The sequence below is a fragment of the Cavia porcellus genome, unplaced genomic scaffold, assembly GCF_034190915.1.
Source record: "Cavia porcellus strain 051 isolate PalLab524CR breed Dunkin Hartley unplaced genomic scaffold, mCavPor4.1 scaffold_14, whole genome shotgun sequence".
NCBI lineage: Eukaryota > Metazoa > Chordata > Mammalia > Rodentia > Caviidae > Cavia > Cavia porcellus.
This window is the reverse complement of record NW_026947497.1, coordinates 8264074-8280830: the sequence shown is the minus strand read 5'-3', so window position 1 is coordinate 8280830 and position 16757 is coordinate 8264074. Positions and strand designations below refer to the sequence as shown.

General features: G+C 49.6%; 1 long non-coding RNA gene and 1 other non-coding gene across 2 annotated transcripts; both read left to right on the top strand.

Annotated features, from left to right (window-relative positions):
* The first annotated feature begins 1531 nt into the window (after positions 1–1531).
* On the top strand, positions 1532–14995 carry LOC134478664 (uncharacterized). Its single transcript, XR_010051410.1, has 3 exons — positions 1532–1762; positions 11229–11361; positions 13011–14995. It is a non-coding gene; the product is annotated as an uncharacterized LOC134478664 (long non-coding RNA).
* Positions 10410–10511, top strand: LOC111756285 (small nucleolar RNA U13). Its single transcript, XR_002790780.1, has one exon. It is a non-coding gene; the product is annotated as a small nucleolar RNA U13 (small nucleolar RNA).
* Positions 14996–16757: the final 1762 nt, after the last annotated feature.

Genomic DNA, 16757 nt, shown 5'->3' with positions numbered 1-16757 from the left:
GTGACAAGCTTCTCCAGGAGAACCAACAGTAAGCAACCTTCCCCTCCGCTTTTTTTATGTTGTTGGCACCAATCCTCACGTGGGCCATCCTCACCCAGCATCACACTGAATGAGTTCAGCTGGGTGTCACAAGTTCACTAGTAATTAATCCTCCACACCAACACAGACAGAGAAAGATCCTCTCAAGGCAGTAGTGAAAGCATGTGTTCTGAGGCTGGGGACTTCATACTGTGCATCCTCAGGCATTCAACTCCAAATAAAATACCTGACTCTTAACAATCATGCCATGGAATCCCACTTCAGTAGTGAAAGGATACCTTCAGAAATGCTGGATTAAGGGCTTGGAACAAGGGGGCGTCGGTGTACCAAAGGAGCTGCTGATTAGGTGGCTCAGGAAAGAACAGGCGTGAGCCAGTTTTATTACCCAATTTTATTCTGGACAGAGCAAATCTTGGAATTACAAGTCAATGAAGGAAATGAGTCTGCTTTGTTTTATGTGTTTAGTCTGCATTACTTCCAAGAATTTATATTAGTCCTCAGGGGTTATGTATGGGAGTATGGGGAGGGGGTTCTAACAAGTATCTCCTGGACACTTAAAAGAATAAACAATTATTTCAGTAAAACTCAGCCCAGCAGGTTTGGAAAGGTCTGGATTTGGGCAGAACAACCATCAACCCTTCAAGGTATCCCGAATCTCCCTCCCTGCACACCAACCTGCAACCAAGCAAACTACTCTGGGTTGAATTTTTCTTTTTCCATTTTTCACCATGTACAATGATACAAAGCAACCTTTAAGACAGAACAAGAAACTGTCTTAAAATACTAAAAAGACAAAAAAAAAAAAAATTACTAAGAAGTGACTGCTAAGTTTGACTTTTCAAAACTACAACAAATAACTCCAGGCCTTCATGGAAACCCACCTCTCAAGAATTGATCTTTTTAGGGGGCTGGGGATTTAGTGCAGCGGCATAAACGCCTACCTTGCAAGCAGGCAGTCATGAGTTCGATCTCCGGTACCGATAAAAAGGAAAAAGACAAAAAAAAAAAAAAAACAAGAATTGACCTTTTTCTTCTAAATTACATTCAGTACAACGTACCCTTGAGGCACACAGATTGCTAAGAATATATTTCACATTTGGTAAACCTATAAAAATTGGGGAAGCAACCAAAATCCCTTTACCGTAGTTTATGATCATAGTGTGTTTGATTCCAGAAATTGGTAGGGCAGTCGGGAGGCGGTGAGGTCAGTTAAGACTCAGCGTCCAGTGCTTTGGGTCACTCCCTCCGTTTGAAGCACTGAGACAATGCCCAGGCAGGGAGGCTGACCATGGGCACTGAGGTCTCCCGGCCTGTGCGGGAGCCCAGTTACCAGGTTCTCGGACACAACAAAGAACTGGATGTGGCACGCGACAGTGAAGAAAAAGCGGGGCTCTGTAAGGTCTGATCAGTGGGAGCCAGCTCCGCCAGTGGGAGACGGCGCAAGCGCAGAGCGCGCTGGGCGCAACACCCGGAAACGCGCGCTCTGGCTGATGTCCCGCAGCAGGAAGACGCGCTGCGTGATTGCGTGATTGGCGCACGGCGTCGGCCCGCTATGCCTACTGCGCATGCCCTTTCCCACAATGCACTCTGTTATAGTGGTTGTAGGAGGTGCAGTCCCTGAGAATGGAGTTTGTTGAGCTCTAAGTAAAGAGCAGTTACTGTGGGCTGTGCTGAAGAACCTGGCGCACATGTGTCTTGGTTTGGGACTTGAGAATCTTCCAAGGTGAGCTCCGAGTCTTCCTCTTTCCTGGCTCTGCTTGGGGTAGTAGGCCTCAGGACCAAGGTCTGGGAGGTGGCTCTGGAGTTGGGGGGTTGGGTGAGTGGAGGGGAGCGGTCCCCCAGCCCCAGCAGTACCCTCCGTTTACTAGCGATCTGAACATAGGGTTCCCCCAGGACTGGGTTCTCTTCCCAGCTTGCAAATGGCTACTCTCTCCTGCTGCACTGCTCCAGCTGAGAGAGAAAGACAGAAACAGCAGCATTCTGGTGTCTCTTTGGGCAAAAATCCCACCCTGAGGGTTCCCCGCGTTTGACTTCATCTAGACCCCATACCGGGCAAAGTCCTGGTCTTCAGACACACCTACCAGAGACAGGCTCAACATGAATGTGAGGGTGGGGCTTATTTCAGCCCGTAGAGTATCCGAAACCTCAAGTATGCGTTTGAGGGTGTCGGGTAGAGAAGCTCACACATGTGCAGAAACTGTCAGAGATGCTTTTCAGTGGTCAGAGATGTTATCAAGACTCAACAGAAAAGCTGCCTGCAATGCCAGCACTCAGGAGGCTGAGACAGGAGGAGCGCAGCAAGTTCAAAGCCAGCCTCAACAACATAGCAAGACACAGCCTTAAAAAAAAAAAAAAAAAAAAAAAAAAAAAAAAAAACGGAAACATGAGCACCTCCTCTCAGAGCAATAGGAGAGCGAGGTGCCTACGCACACACTGTGCAGGTCAAAGAATGCCTGCTGCAGCTCTGGGTTCTCTAGTGTTACAACTTAGGAAGGAATGAGAAATAGAAGTTCTACCCTTCCCAGAAACCAGGTCTCCCGCAGCATTTGCAGTCCAGACTCAGCCACTCAAGGTTTACTCTAACCAGGGAGGACCTGGTGAGTCTGCTTTAAAAAGAGGGTCAAGGTTGATGCGTTTTGTCTGATATTCAAAGTCATAAAAATGAAACAGAAAAATCACAGTGGCTCCGAGGGATAAGAGTAAAGCCTGAAGCTTCTTCAGCAGCGGGTTATTTCTGTGAGGCTCGCCTTGACAGAAAAATGAGAACAGTCACCATTGTTAACAGGAACTGCTTTGGGAATCCTCAAACAAAAGAATAGATTTGCATATTCAACTGGAAAAATGTCCTGTAAAGAATACAAAATTCTCATTCAACCCTCAAACTGGGTCACTTTCTTTCTACCAAAAAAATAATAAGGAATGAAAATAAATCTACAGCTTTGAAAATGAAGCCTAAGGTTTTTCTGTAATAACCTCTAACATTGCAGGCTCCAACTATGAGATAATGTGAATAATCACTGCTCCAGAAATACAGTCATTTTGCTGCAATTGCTTCCAGGTGACTTCAGAAAGCCTCCCAAGTCAGGACTGAGTGATAGGAAATAGTCTTTTTTTCCAGTGGTGTTTACGTCGCGGAGTCCTGTGTGCTATTGTGTCTCGTCTGGCTTGGCTGTGGGCGCTGTAATTTGGGAGTCCAGACAGGCCTGATTCTGGAACCAGGAACTGCTGGGGTTGGGAGTAAGGGGTGAGGAGCCAGGCATCCTCAGAGTTTCCAGCTGATTAGCAGACAGCAAGACTTCAAAATGAGAGAGCAGGAAGGGTCCTCCTCGCTGGCCCCATAATTAAATTCTAAAAGTCTTATTTTATCTGATGAGCACCCTGTGCACGACACAATCTCCAAGACCAGCTTTCCCCAAAAGCAGCCCCTGGGACACAGCGGGACTGAACGAGGAAAGGGGAGAGAGCAGGACCAAGAAAGCAAAGAGACTTCCAGCTCAGGAGACTGGGACTGTCTGAAAGAGTCTGTGGGATGCATTTCAGAGTTAATCTCACCCCCATTCCCATGTGATGTCCACACCCACACTGTCTGTTGCCTCCCTAGCCCGATCTGCATTTCTGGTGATAGGAGTGGTCCTGTGGGTACCAAGGGTGAGATGGTAGCCCCAGGGCTACCCCCCCCACCTAGAGCCCTGTCTCCATAGCTCACTTCCTGCTAGAAGGTCAAAGGATGCTCCTGAGGCCCCAGTGTCCTGCTGTGTGTGAGACCCATACAGGGTGATGCATCCTGCCAAGAGTCCTGAGACACACACCTCTGCCCCCATCTCTGGCTTCCTAGGTCATCCACGGCCAGCTCAATCCAAACAGCATCACGACACCATCAGGATCCACAAGGCTCCCACCCAGGACCCATGCAGAGATGGCAGCCCTCAGTGTGTGCCCAAATTGCAGGGCCACCGAGGTCAGGAAGCCTGAGCTCTCAGGGCCCCTTGGCCAGGCCAAAGCGTTCACTTGGTCTTTTGTGTCTGCATAGTTAGTAAATAATGTTTTTGTAGTTTGTTTTTTTTTTTTTTTCCATTGAAGAAGGAGAAAGACGTAGGAGTCACAAAAACTCAGACTTGCGCCTGGGTCTCTGCTTTATCTCCAAGTGACAAGACCCACACATTGGTTTCAGTCTTTTCCCTTTTTTGATTGCCTAATCTTGTCTTTCATCCTGCTCGTTCTTTCTCAACCTTTCTCTCTTTTTCAGTTCCTTGTTGGCCCTTCTCAGGGCTGGGATGAAGGCAGGGTGGCAACCCAGGCCGCCCCCGTGCCCAGCCTGAAGGACAGGAGAGTCCGGGTAAAGCAGCTGTGGTGAAATCCTGGCTCTACTTCAGACAGATCAAACACCTGATCCTCCCTCTTTATGTCTTTCTTTTTAAAGTACTTGGAGAACATTAGTTAAGGGCTAAGTGTTAACTTGAACTGACTTCCCATGATTCCGAATTCTTATATATCTTTATTTCTAAAAATATTCCCAAGCTGGGCCTGCTACCATGCCATGTCTGCCCCAAGTGCAAGGATGGCTTTCCTCCTAGCGCATCAGGCACCTTGGGGGCCCCCCTACCCCAGCTCCTACTGGGGCATTTTCTCTGGCTTGAAAGCTCGTGACCAAGAGGGAGGTCTGTTTGACAAAAGCCAACCAGAGGGACCATCTTTAAGCCCATTCTACACTACAAAAAGATGGTATGGCTCACTGGGAGCCTGGAGACAGGAGGGGGGTACTGGTGGTCAGCGCAGCTGTGGCCATGCATTCTGAACTCTTGGGGTGTTCCTTCCTAAAAGCTCAACTCCTGCCAGGGAAGCAGCAGGAGCACAGGACAAAGCAGTCTTGCCACACCCCAATGAGGTGCAGAGAGAAGAGGGCCACCAGCCCTGGGCAGTGCAGTCTGCAAGTCTTCAGGGTCCATGGGTGTAGAAAGAATGGAAATTCAGCAGTGGACAGCATCTGTCCCTCCCCTCTGCTCCCAGAGAGAATGCAGCTCGAGCTGGCCAGGGGCTCAGAGCTCATAAACAGAGAAGCAAGGGAAGATGATGAGGGTGCTGAGGGCAGGCCTGGTGAAGGGAGATGAGGGCGGTTTGTAAAGGAGTTGGGGGCGCTGTGAAAGCGTCAGGCCCACAAATTTGCATCATAGAAAGATTTAGGGAACACAGAGGTGGGTCTGGAAATGGTGCTGTGATTTTATTAGCTTCCCTTGCTGCTGTGACAAATTATCCCAAACTTGGTGGCTTAAAACCTACATCCATTCCCTCGGAGCCCTGGAGGTCATAAATCTGAAGAGGTTAAAAAGCAAGGCGTTGCCAGGGCTGGCAACATGCAGAGGCTCCCTGGGAGAATCGCTTTCCCAGCTTCTCTGCAGATTGGGGAGGCCACCTGCCTGGCTTGGCCCCTTGTCCTCTTTCTCTGGCTTCAGTGCATCCCTCCCGCTGCTGTGTCTGTCATCCGCCTCCCTCTTACAGGATTCTTGCCACACACCAGACCCGCCGCTAATCCCAGATAATCTTCCCCACGTCGAGAGCCTTCACTGCTCCATCTGCAAAACCCTTTTGTTACACAAGGCAACAAGTGTGCTTCCAGGATTTCAGCGCGGACATCGCCGGGAGACCATCACTCAGCCCACCACAGCGACAGTTTCCAGGCTAAAGACAAGTTCATCAAACCCTCAAAATACATGGGAATAGCTTAAAATAAGAGCTGTCCAGGAGGAAGGATCTAATGTTTCGTTTTTTATCCATATGCAGAATGAGACGCTTGTTATGAAGAGTGGCTAACAAACGCACTCAGGTGACAGGATTTGTGTTCTCTCTCCTTCTCCGGTGCTTCGCTACACTTCTGTGTTATGTAAGTGCTGTGGAGTCAGGAAAACATAACAGTGCTGACCCTCAGGAGACTTGGATCACAGCATCAAAGCTGCCTGCACAAAGCACGCCGAGCTACAGGCTGTGAGAACAGTGTCTTAGCTTGACCGTTCCTCCTGGAGGCCTTGGAAGCCGCCAGTTGTCGGGTTCCTGCTTTTGTCTCCTGTGCTGTGGAGCACACACTGTGCAGTAGACATCTGTTGTCTGCCAACCCCAGTGTGCCTTCTTCCTTCCCACCCGATGACAGGACTGGATTTGTTACTGCATCTCTAACACACACAAGTGTGCTATGGAGAAGCTGCTCGGCATACTCCATCCATCCCTTGGGTCACAGTCTGTGGTCTAGGCTAAGTGACTAGTGGGTTTCTGGGCTCTCCTGATGTGAAGGTGTGAACCTGGAACTTCTGCAGACACTTAGCCAGCGTGAGGACAAGAGCCTCTGCAAAGAAAAGCACATGGTTGAACCACTAGAAAAAAATATCAACCCTAAAACCGCCCTTCCTCTGGACTTTCGGGTAAATGAACCAACACTTGTTACTCATTTACAAGCTAGCTTGGACTGGACTATCTTTACAGGTTCATGTTTACCCCTTGCTAATGAAGAAATGACTGAAAAAAACATTGCCAAATGCTTTTCTTCCCCGCCCTGTGGTCCTGGGGATTGAAGAGCTTTTATGCTGATTCTGCTTCCCAGCCCTCTGTTTTTATTTTAAGACAGGGCCTTACCAGTTACCCAGATGGTCATGCACTTTGAGTCCTCCTGCTTCTGCCTCTCTGAGTGCTGGGAACACAGGGGTGCACCACCATACCCAGATACTGCATGGTTCTTAATATAGAACACACTTTGCACTAATATTTTTAGTGTTGAGCTCATCAAAATACTGCTTTCTTCTCAGACTTTGGTAGAATTAGAAAAGTCAGGTAACATAGTTACCTTATCAAATTGTAATATTAAATTACATGTGCCAAGTAGTAATACTGATTTTCTACATGGAAGTTTTGGGGGCAGAATCCCAGTCAGGTTACCGAGCAGCAGGGTCTTGGGGCAGCTACTCCTCAGCTCGTGTGAGTGTGAGTTTAGCCTGGAAGCACTGCTAGGGATTAGGAGAATGTGAAGGCTACTCCTTGGTGTCTTTCCTGGCATAAATATTGGTCCAAAATAATTTAGTGTATTTAAAAAAAAACTATCAAGTAGGGAAGTGGTGGAATCAACTACAGAACTGAAAAGGAACCCAGTCCTCGGGTTACTTTACATTTATGCGGATAAGGCAGCTCCAGGAAATGCCTAAAAGGTAAGAGAATGTAAGGAGTACCGTCCGTCCACCCAACACCTGCCCCAACCCCTCCTGCGCCACCCGTTGAATTCTCCCCATCAACACCTCTTGTCTTACTTTCTCACTAAAGGGACAAAATACTGGACACCCACAAGTTAAGGGAGGAAAGGTTTACTTAAGAGAGGTTTCAATCCATAGCTGCCTGGCTCCCAGGCAGGGCGCATGGCACAGGGCATCACAGAAGAGAAATGGTCCATGGCAGGGTGGGCAGGAGGCAGGAGAAGCAACAGGCTTCCCGCTCCCTTTTATCCAGTCCAGGCTACAAGCCTCCTAGGTGGTGCCCCCCCAGATGTAAGACGGGGCTTCCAGCAGCCACACTTAAAATTATGCTAATCAGTTTGGTTATCATACACCCCAATCCAGCACTGCACACCCATGATCCACCTCCTCCCAGAAGCCCCGCCTGTGAGCACGCGAGGGCTTCCTCCTTCCACGTGGTAGACATGGACTCCGCCACCTGCATGGTGACTTAAAAAATCCCCACAAAATTGCCTCTCTCCAGAATTAAGTCTCTTCTCCACACTCTCTGTCCAACTCTTCTGCCTGATTTGTCAGTTTGTCTTACTCTACTAACTTCTTAAGAACATACATGTTATGGTTTATACCTAGATGACCTCCAACCCCTCATGGCCTGGTGGGTGCATTTTAGGAGGGAGATTGGATTATGGGCGTGGCCTTGCTCTCCGGAGCTTGGTGAAAAGAGTGGGGTCACAGGGGAGTCCCCACATTGCTCTTCCACATTTCTCTGCCACGCCAGCCTGCTGTGTAGCCAGCAAACTGTGGCCTGAAACTGTAGGCCAAAATAAACCCCTCTTTCATTAAGTGTGGGTGTTGGAATCGTGTCCAGCAATGAAAGTGATTAAGACAGCATAAAAATTACTTTTAGAGATTTAAAATATCTGGAGTTGGGGATTTAGTTCAGCGACATAAGCACCTGCCTTGCAAGCAGGCAGTCCTGAGTTCAACCCCTGGTACCGATAAAAAGGAAAAAGAAAAAAAAAAAAATCTGCAGACATTTTACATGTGCTAACCACCGTCACTATTTTAAATCTTTTAATTATATGCTACTGTTATTAAGTTCTCTTTACATTGTCTCAGCAAAGTCATAATTTTATTACTGTAAGTATATCAGCATTTTGAAGAATTTTTTCCTATAGTTCATGTGATACATATGTAAACTTGACTCTTATTCTCCCATATGAATAAAATACAACTGCAAAAGATATGCAAAAACTCATTTATAAAGAATAGACCAACACATCTGGTTTTTATACTATTCAAAATTGGTGGATTATTCCTGTATAACATTGGGAGAACGAGGCAACTTCCTGAAGGAAAGTGAAATCAGATCTGTAGTCCTCACCTTACACGTGGTTAAATTATCTCTCATAAAAGATTTAAGTGCTAAAAAGAAAAAAACTTAGGGAAAAAAAATCATGACAATTTTTAAAAACATAACCATGAAGTGCAGAAAGCCTTTCCGAATGCAGTGTGCAGTGCAGAAAACAAAAGGGGAAAGGTTGAGCAACTCATTTGTAAAAGCGCTGACGTTTGAAACACCACCATTTGGGTGTAAATGTGTGAGTGATTGTGAGCAACCTGGAGCCGGACCTGAGTAACCTGCATTCCATGCACGGTGTGCACTGGGGGGTGTTTAACAGTGGGGTCCTGAGAGCAGCTCCTCTCCTGAACCCCCACCTCCCATCACCCAAGTCCACACCCTGTTGTGCTGCACAGCAGGAGAGGGTACAAAATTATTTCAGGGCCACCTGCTAAGGACAAGTGGGGCAGAGGACGGCTCCCTGCTTTGAGGATCTTGGGGACGGCAACCCCACCTGTGACCCCAACTGAACCACCATCCCGGCCCTGCAGGAGCCTTCCGCTAAGATCTGCATATGCAAAATCTCCACCGCCTCAGCCAGGGTTGTTGGAGAAAAGAGGAAGGGAAGAGTGTGAACAGGGCAAGTGCTCCAGGTAGGGCATTCTATCTCTTGACAAGACTGGCAGTGACATGGCTTATGGACGAGCCAAATGCTGTGTATGCAGCCGTTACACTGCCCTGTTTGCACACATTCAGGACAGCCGCAAGGTTTCTTCTGAGTCTCTGCCATGCGTGGTTAGTGGAGTTCACAGATGTGGAACCTGTGGCTAAGGTGGCCTCAGGTCTACTCCCACATGCTTTCTGAAAGCCTTACAGCCTTCCACATCTCAGGATTTAGTCTCTGCTGCCTTGGGCAGATGGGTTTCTTCCCCTGTGGGGACCCACCTGTCCTGCCTTCCTGCAGGGGCCCCGGACTCACCATCAGGCCCCCATGCAAGTGCGTGTCCAGGCTCGCTCTGTCCCCTGGTCCTTTTCCTCCCTGGGGTGGCACCATGCTGTCTTTCAGCAGGATGGCCTGCAAGTTTGTGTGCTGCATAGAACAGGTTCTTTAGCTTTGTGAATTTTTTTCTAGACAGTTTGTCAGAAGAACTCAGAATTTTGATTGCAATTGCTGAGTCTATGCATCAGTCTTGGGAGAGCTAGCAGATACACAGTGCAACTCCAGTTATAGAATGCTGGAAAGTAGCAAAAACTATAGTTTTTTTTTTTTCTTTTGTCTTTTTGAGACAAGGTCTTGCTGTGCAGTTCAGGCTGGCCTTGAGCTCACTTTGTACCCAGGCTGTCTCAAACCTGAAATGATCCTCCTGCCTCAACCTCCTGAATGCTGGGATTGCAGGCATGCACCACCATGGCTGGCAAATCTATAGTTTTGAAGGGTGATAAATTTTAAATACAGCTAGGAACTGATTACTACTAAAAGTCAATGGAATGATCACCTCGAAAGGATGGTAACTTGGAAGTTAGGCCTAAGAAGCCTGTTACATTTTACCCAATTTTTATATGTGGCTGTTACATTAATCTCGGCCCCCCACCACTGTCTCTCTTCCCTAACCCAAACTCCAGTTTTCCCTTGTACAAAATGCATCTGTGCATACACCTGTAATCCCAGCACTTGGGAGGCTGAAGCAGGAGGACTGCTGTGAGTTCCAGGCCAGCCTATGCTACACAGTGAGTTCAAAGGCAGCCTGGAGTATATAGTGAGATCCTCTCTCAAAAAACAAAAATAAAACTAAAATTCCTTTTAAAAAATAGAAGTACCGATCCTCAAGTTCATAAGCATGATGATTGGGTGTTCATGCTCCATGCATGACATGTGCCTCCTTTGAACCTTGTTACGACATCAGCACATTACCCATCTGATGTGAAAATAAAAAAGAAGAAATGAGAGCACCTCACATCTATATTTCAGACTGAAACCTGTCACCTCACCAGCCCTGCAGATGGCACGTTGGGCAATGCTCGCACAAGACAGACAGGCAGACACACTGGCTTCCTCCACCCCGGGACCTGCATGGGATCAGAGCCCAGGAAGGGAGGAAAGCTCCAAAGGGGTTGTGCCTTGTGCAGTCCTGGACCACATGGGGAGGTCACCTGCGGCCACACCTGGGCATTTCATCACCCTAGGTGTGTGGCAAAACAGAGCTGTTTATTGACCAGCCTTCTAGGGGTCAGCAGTTGGCAGAAGGCTCTCTCCATCCCCTCTGTCGTTGGGTCAAGAGAGACTGAACCTGAAGTGACTGCCAAGCACCGACATGTTGCACACAGAGTGCTCCCTAACAGGAGGAGCGTGAGTCTGGGGTCTGAGTAACCAGGGAGAGAACTTGGCAGTGTTCACAATTCTGAAGAACGCGCTCTGCAGTGTGTGGGAGCGTGTTTGACCTTTCAGCTTGCTGCCAGCTGAAATGAGCACCTCTGGGCGTGGAGGTCGAGAAGGGCCAGTGCCAGGCTCTGGAAGCCGATGAGGTGGTGTCATCATGGTCGCCAGACAGTCCACAAAAAGCCCTCCACTGAAGAGGCCCTGTCTACTGCGTTGAGCTGTTTTAGCAGCCACAAATAAAAACCCCCTTTCTCTCGTACAGAGCTGCAGAGGGTCCAGCCTGCAATTGCAATGGGCATCGCCGCTGGGCTCCACAAGGGGCCCTCGGGCACGAAGGACAACGTGCTTATGAAGTCCCAGGCAGAGCACTGAGGACAAGCCAGACTCGAGAGCAGGTGCGTCTCCCTGTGCGGGCAGGAGAGAATTGGCTGGTGTTTGCCTTCTGGGGCTGGGACGAAGCTGAACAAACCAGCTTGGAAGGCAGATTTATTCTGCTCACAGTTTCAGAGCCCTGCTGACCTTGGGCCACGCTGAATCAGACATCCTGCAGAGAGCGAGGACAGGGCTGGGTCTCGCAGCTCCCCTCAAGGCTTGCAGCCGCTCAGCTGCTGCCTCCCAGGCACCTCCAGGCCGGGGTCCAGCCTGCAGCCCTGAAATGGGGGCGGGGGGGGACGCTGCCTTCCTTCCAAGTCTATATTGAGGAAATAGTAAGTTCTGTGTCCCAGGAGTGCACAATGCTTTATCCAGCCACACTGTATCGTAGCCCATACAGCAATCCAGACCATCCCTCCGAGCCTTGTTCGCTGCCAAGGCAGAATTATCCTCACTGACAAGGGGCCAGTCTCGGCTCCTGCTTCCCTCTCCTTCCCAGGAATTGGCCACCACCAGCGAACACAGCTGAGCGGGGACCCAGGGCTGTGACCACAGTGAACATTTTTCCCTCAGGACCAAATAGACGCGGAGGCCACTGACTGCTGGCCCCCACTCTCCAGGAGCGGAGCATGCCAGTGGATAAATGAAGAGTGAGGGAAAGAATGTGTCAACCTAAAGGCAGCCAGGAAACAATGTGAGCCAGGTTACAGAGCAAGGGGGAAACAGTCACTGGGCTTTTAACTCGGAGAGTCTGCAGGGTTGCTAATTAATGATCTAACAACAGGGGGAGAGTATTATCAAATCCAAGGCCAGGTTTCCAGAATGTCCCCACTAAGAAACTTGAAGTGCAAATTTCCAGCCACCTGCCACAGATTAGATTTCTGTAGCACAAAGGTGAATCTAAAACTCTGTTCCCAAAATTGTTAAAGATGGCCACATCTTCAATTGAATAGAGTTTGACTTGTCTGACAAATATGAGGCACAGAGTCAGATGCTGGACATTCAGAGTGACCAAGGAGGTCCCTGTTGCCGGGGCTGACGTGTGTGTGTGTGTGTGTGTGTGTAACTCATTCCTTGGAGTTTTCCTGCAAGCAAAACTCATTCCTCCAACACGAGTAAAACCCACTTTTATAAGATCCCTGGTGCAACACTGAGAAAGAAAAGATACCCAGAAAGGAGCCTCTCCAACAAGATTAAAATTCCATGTGTCAGGGATGATGGCATTTGTCCTGATGCCCATGTCACCCAATGCCCGGGGTGGTGTGGCCTGAGAGAAGCCACCCTTCCTGTGTTCAGGGTCACTTCGGTGAGCAGGGTGACAACAGGACAGGACCAAAGCTCTCTCCTAACATCCAGAATGGGAGCATGTTTCTCCCTCGGTCCTGTGGAACTTGATCTCCAGATAGGTTTCCAGAAAATAAAAGCTGTAATTACCTCAATGGATGAATGAGGTGTTCGTTGCAGTCCAAACAGCATTTACTGTCACTGTCCCCAGATGGGGGGCCTGGGGTCTGGGGCCAAGCATGTTTCTATCTTTACCACCAGAAGGAGACTGATGGGTACAGGCTGAAGTGCAAAAGGTACCAGTTTGGCAGTTTAGAAGAAAGAATAAGGATAACAGCTTCTCCGCCCATTTATTATCTCCCTCGGCCTGGGATTTCCTGTCTTTCAGGGCCAAGGCAAGAATTTGGTGGCCAGATACAGAGTAAGTACTCCAGCAAGCATCAACAAACCTTTGCTGCGTTCATAGATGTGCAAAGAAAGGTAACAAAGACCCAGAACTCCAGCCGTATCTGCCTGTGTCTGCACACTGGTGCTCACAGTTGATGTTTTGACGCAGCTTCCACCGTGGACGCTCAGGATTCGCACCCTCAGCTCCCAGCCACTCTGTTCAGGGCGCTCACTCAGAGCTTCCCTCTCAGGCGAGGGGTGTGCGCTTGTTGTACATAGAGAGGCCCTGCGTTTGGTCTCCAGCACCAAATAAAGGAAAAAACCTTCCTTTGTTCAAAAGACTGCAAAAGTGCAAACCAAGTGGGTTAAAAGTATCAATAAATGACTCCCAGGAGACATGAGGCTGAGGACACTTTTCCCAGAACTGCTTGTTTACACCTAGTCCCTGCCCAGTGAGGATTGTTTCACGTGTGCAAATTTTGAAGACTGGATATTGGCTCATCAACGGTTTTGATTCTGTAAAGAGAAATTGGGAAGGGGGTTCCGGGACTGGCGGATCGTGGAATTTAGAAAGAGACTGTTTCTGTGAGTGAGGGGAGCTGCTAAGGATTTGGGGACCAGATGAAGACAAGGGCACACAGAAGGAGAGTCTGAAGGGAGAAAAGATGATGAGCGAGGATTGGGCTGCTTCTCCTACGTCACCGGGCACTTTGAGCTTCGTGCAGGCCTCATCTGACACTGACCTCTGCTGGGCTGGTTTCTGGCTGATTCATTCATTCAGTGACTCGGTGGGTATTTACTGTGCACCCGTATGTCACTGCATAAATGCCAGAACTGGTGAGCAGACAGCCACGGAGCAACTGGCTTTGGCCAGGCCACTGGCTCGAATCCACTCATCAGTCACAGACAGGCAGCGAGCCCTGAACTCTATGCCAGGAGCTAGGAGCAGCCCGGTGCGTGACAAATTCTCATGCATTAGTTGCTCGTTATTAATGAAAGATCACTTGGGCGTCACACTAGGAATGCTGTTTTTAGGAGTCTATTTTTCCTTCCCGTGACCTCTTCCCCAATGCACACGCACCCCAGGTCACATGATTTACAGGCAGCTGGGCTCCCAGACACCACGCCACACCCCTTCCTTCTCTGCAAACCTTACCTGGGAGCCCCCCACTCCTTCCCAGCCTCACCCCCATTCCATTCATGGTAGGGTTCCAGCTGTGGTTCCAAAGACGCATTTCATGCTCCTGCCTCTTACCCTCTGTCCATTAATGAGTCTTTTCGTTGGGTTTTCTTTTCTGCTCACGTGACTTTCTGTCCTTGACATCTGAGGTACAAGTTACAAATGGCTGGTCCATCGTTAGGTGATGAATAGACTTTAATTCATTCTTATCCCCTAACTGATGGCTCTCAAAGGACTCAGCGCAAGATTTACTTCTATGTGAGCTGTGTCTACAGTTTTCTTCAAGCCTCCAGTCTCCGTTCACCCCCCTAGAGGGTGGAAATCTCATCAGTCCCTGCCAGCCTTGCTGGGGGGTTAAAAAGGTTAACGAGGCAACTTCCCAGCAGTTCCTGGAAAGCTGAGCATGTACAAATCTACTATTGCAAGATCGTTGAGGACTTTCGGTGGTTATAAAAGAGCAGGTATTTCCCTCAAGCTGTGGGATGAGGAGTCTTAATTTTAATTTTTCAGGTTTTGGCAAGTTCACTTTCTTCTTTTCAGCATTTTGCTCAGCGTGTTGTGAGTATTTTGATGGTGTGGAATTCTGAAAGACTTGTGTTAAGTTAGGATATATAAATATAAATACATGGCCGGGAATACAGCTCAGTGCACAAGTGCATGCCTGTGAGTTTGATTCCTGGTTAAAAAGAAAATCATATGTATATCCATTACCTCAGCCAGGAGGGAGGGGTTGGCAAGGTCGAAGGGAGATGCCAAGGCCTCAAGGCCAAATTCCCTGCAAACGCCGCCCTGCCCAAGCCACAGCTCTGCCCCCCAGTCCTGCTGTGCCCGCCCCATCCTCCCACCCTTCTTCCCCCTTACTGCACGGACAGCCTTGCCTGGAGGAGCTGGTGCCATTAGTAGGGGACTTCCGCAGGCCCCATCTCCGCCCGCCCTCCGCGGGTGCATGAGCCCCAGTGCCGCGCTGTCCCTGCTTCAGGGCGTAGCCGCAGCCTCCCGTGTCAGTCACCAGTCTGGGCCATTTCCTCTCCTTACTGGATGATTCCCTGAGCACACAGCGTGTTACTGTCCCCATCTAAAAATCACATTTTAGATCCTGTCCTAATGGTGCATAGCTCTAATCCCAGCACTCAGCAGGCGGAAGAAGGTGAATCTCAAGTTTGAGGCCAGCCTGTCCTACACATTGGGGTCCCACTGATGTTCTGTCCACCCCTTCTCTGCAGAAGTCCCAGGAAGTCCCACACGCAGCACGTACCCCATGCCAGCCTCTGGTTCCATCACAAATGCCTCCCTGCTGGTGTCCACCTCCACCCCTGTCCTGAAGCCACCCTGGGACCCCAGGGCCCTTGCGCTGCTACCCCAGGGTCCCTGTAGTCCGCTGTGCTGCAGTGCTCCATGCCCCGGCCTGAGCGCCCTGCCTGGGTCTCCCCCCGCATCCCTAGCTCTTCACCACGTCTCCCTGCCGGCTCCTCTTCCCCTCCCCTGGCTGCCATGGCTGTGTCCAGGTTCTGTCATCCCTCACCTGTGACACGGCCACTGTCTCCCAGATGATCACCTGCTGCTGCCCTCACAGGATTTTCTCGGCACAGAGCCACAACGTAAGTCAAGGTGAGTTGTTCAGCTGAAAACACCCCACCGGGCTCCATGCCACCTACCACATGTGTGAGGCAGAAAGCACTCACTTCCCCTGGGACCCACCCTGGATTTCTCCCTCTACTCTCCCCAGGCCAGGCCGGCCTCAAGGCCTTTGCATCTCCCTTCGCCCTCGCCAGCCCCTCCTCCTGGCTTTCCCCAAAGGCTCTCAGCACAGCCCTCCTGCTGCTGCATTTCCTGGCTCAGGAGTTTCCCTCTCTGCAAAGCATTCATCCCCCAAACATGGCAAACCTGCCCTGCCCCAGATCCAGCCCTGCTTCTCCACTTTCTCGCTTAGGAGATCTCCTGTCTGCTTATTTGTCACTCTTGTTCGCTTTCCGGGCTTCAAACTGAAATGCGAGCCCCATGAAGATGCAGGTGCTCTGTTGGTTCTGCTTACTGCTTTAGCCAGGCCTAGAGCTACGGCAGCAAACATGTATCCGTATAAATGTTTGCTAAGTAAATGGAAAAAAAATTAGGCTATGATAGGTGGCTTATGATGAAGAAAATAAAAGGTAAATATTGGCCCCAGGGTGTCCCTTTACTGTGTGGCATCTGGATTGCTGGGGCTGAGGCCCCACAGCTGCTCATATACATCCCGGGGACTGCGGCGTCCCCCAGAGTCTGTCAACGCCAGCCTCGCGTGCTGGGCACTGTGCTCCAATCAGAGGGATCTGGTCCTTTTTCAGCATTCAACTCGGTATCAGATCTCGGTCTCGTGGCCTCTTAGATTTGCTCCAGATCTGCGCAATGATCCTTTCTGTTCCCACTCTGCTCAACTCTGGGGATCCAGCTGTGTTAGGATTTTCTCTCCTATGCTTCGGCTCTTGGCATCCACCTGAGCATAAGTGTTTAAAGAGGACGTCACTCATCAGTCTACAAACATTTCAAAAGCTACAGAGTCCCAGGTGGACGCTCTGGGGGCCGCAGTGCAAA